Here is a 3,169-nt window from a genome sequence, read left to right as displayed (position 1 = left end):
AGCTATTGTGAAATCAATTAAGAATTTTCAAATATGCTCTGTAAATCTTAAACTTTTTAGCTACTTATCATTCAAGGGAAAAACTCATAAATATCTTCATATCATCTGTGATAGATTAGATTATTGTTCACCAATAATCTCAAAGTATTCTCTTTCTTTTTCTACTTCTATGGGAATGCAGACAGTCTCTGACTTAACAGTGCTTTGACTTATGATTTTTTGACTTTACAATAGTATGAAAGCAATACACATTCAGTAGAAATCACACTTCGAATTTTGAATTTTGATCTTTTTCCAGGTTAGTGAAAATATGTAAGATTTCTTGTGATGTTGGGCAGAAGCAGTGAGCTGCAGCTTCCAGTCAGTCATGTGAGCATGAGAATAACCAATACTCTATAGTGTAGTATTAAATACATTTTTAACTTATGATATTTCCAATTTATTATGGGATTATTAGAACATAACCCCATCATAAATCCAAGAGCATCTGTAATATTACTCTATTGATGTTGGTTTTGTCGTGGGATTTACTTTGGGAAATAGAATGTTAAAAAATGACATAGCAAAGCCTTGAAATGTGCATACATTTCCCCTTGTTTACTTATGCCTTGACATCATGAGAAGTGCATACCCAGGCTGGCTTGCTAGTTCCTGGAAGAGAAGAAATACATGAAACAGAGCTTAGTGTCACCAGCCAAGTCCAGGCTAGATCAACCAACTTCCAGTCAACTCCAGGTATATGAAAAAGCTAAACCAATATCTTTAGAGCTATTCTGGTGAACTCAGCCAACTTGCAGACACGTGAACAATAAATGCTTATTTTTGTGGGTCACTGACATTTTGTGGTTATTTGTTACACAAATTATTTCAGCAATAGGTAACCGATGTTCATGGAAATGTTCTTATTATTAGACTGAATAATTTACTGCTGTAGTTACCAACCTTAGATTAATAGAAATTCTGTTTTAATTAATTTAATTGATTTAATTAGGGCCCAGACATCAGTATTTTAAAAAGTCCTCTAGGGATTCTAATGCACAGCCAGAGTTGAGAGTCATCGAAACATAGAAAGAGGTGATTATATACAAGAGGATGTCAATGGCAATGGGATGGTCCTAAAAGCAAAGGCAGAAACTGTGACTAACAAATTTATGGAATTAAGAAAATAATCCACATTACTTGCCAAGACTAGATTTCGGCTGTGGATACACATTGGAATTACATGAAGAAATTTTAAAAATACTAAATATGGGGGCCTTCCCTCAGAGATTCTGATTTAATTGGTCTGCATCATAACTTGGACATCAAAATTTTTTGAAGTTCCTCAAATGTTTCTAATGTGCAGACAGAGTTGAGAACTATTGTCAAAGATGGAGTAAATTCTTTTCAGGATCATATAAGTAGTGGAAACCCACTCATGAGGACTGGGATTTCAAGGCAAGACTCTAGTCTTAGAGCAGCCAAAACACAAATGTCCATAGTCCAAAACAAGGAGAGTTCATGGTAGTGAATAGAGTTACACCACTCAATTTTTGTACTTGGGGCATAAACTGAGCTATGATAACAAGAAAAGACAGCATTCTTACTAAAATAGTAGCAAAGTTCAGGATTAGAAAAGAAACAAAATGTACTTGAGGCCCTGAGTTACAGACCTGGGGCATTTTAGGGTACCTTGCTGAAAATAGGAATGTTCTAAGAGTTTGAGTTTGTGTTGAAATGACTGGCAATGTTTTAGGCAAGGATTGGTAACTCTGCCTACAGAGCTTAATTTCAGTAGTACAAATTAGTCAATGGAGGGTATATGGTATGGCGAGAAGTGTGGCATCCTGTGGACACATACCTAATAAAATGTACAACCCAAGCTTAGACAATTCTTGTCATCAGGACAATTTTTAAAAAGAGGCTGAGTATCTTAAATTTTATGTAAAATCTCTTATTTTAAAAATACTGTTAACTCAAAAAGTGCTTTACAAATATTGCACAAGTTAAATAAAAATGATCTTGAAATAAATTTGGGTTAACAGCCACCAGTTTATGATCTCAGGGTCCAACTGTTCAGTGTAATTTTCATTTCAACCATGTCCTCTCATCACAGTGGCCCAAGCAGTTCAGAAGCAAAAACACTAAGTGAAGTGGTATTCACAGACACCAGTGTTAGAGCTTGAATAAGTCTTGCGTCCTACCAGAATCCATGCAATATCAGGCAGGACATCTATGAAAAGCTTTCAAGATGTGTGGTCCTAAATTAGAGAAAGATTGTAGTCTAAGTTTAGCCCTAGCACAGGGCCTCACTACCTCTCTACATTTAAAAAATATTTTCTGTGTACTGACATGCTCCTATTTAACACATTGGACTGATTTTGATTTGTTATGATTAAGAATACCAGGGCTTTTAAAAAAAAAGTCTAAAACTTAAAAATGCAGTGTGTATACAATGATCTTATATTTTGAGCCAAAAATCAGAACACGTGGTCAACCAGAGATTTCTTACGTCATTTCTGAATATGAGAAATACTCCAGAAGAGCTCATCCAAATGTCAACAATTTGGTGATTTTGGGATGGTTTTATCAGAATGGCAGAGATTATTTAAAATTCAGGATTGTGGCAGCCATATGTACATATGCTTACAAGGGATTTATATGTTAGGCACTAACATTTTGTAGAAATTATTTCCCACATTTCCTTTGTGAAATCCCTTTTCTCTTCCAGTTTTCAGATATAGAGACTGATTTTCCTTACAAGGTCAGTCTCCTTCCTCTTTCTCTATTCTTTTTTTTTTTTTCCATCCATACCACCAACCTGTATGTTTCCTGCTTTAAAACTATAATTGTTTCTCTCAGAGGAATAGGACTTTTTATAAGAAAACGTGTTTTATCCAAGTAGGCAAATAAAAGGTTATTTGTTCCTAGTAAAGTAGAGGATAGAAAGAATTGAACAACATCCTTCTTCAGTTCCCATACTTTCTGATACCTCATTTCTTTTTCATTCAGAGTCACCCGATTGGAACTACAGAGCATCTTCAAGTTAGAAGATTAGAGTCACTAACTCCAGGTTGCAACCACTGCCTAGAATTTTATTTTCTTCAATGGAAAGATATAGATTGGAAGAATTAACATCGTTAAAATGACTGTATTACCTAAAGCATTATACAAACTTAATGCAATCCCC

This window comes from Pteropus vampyrus, unplaced genomic scaffold, assembly GCF_000151845.1.
Source record: "Pteropus vampyrus isolate Shadow unplaced genomic scaffold, Pvam_2.0 Scaffold7, whole genome shotgun sequence".
Classification (NCBI taxonomy): Eukaryota; Metazoa; Chordata; class Mammalia; order Chiroptera; family Pteropodidae; genus Pteropus; species Pteropus vampyrus.
Note: the sequence above shows the minus strand (reverse complement) of the source record.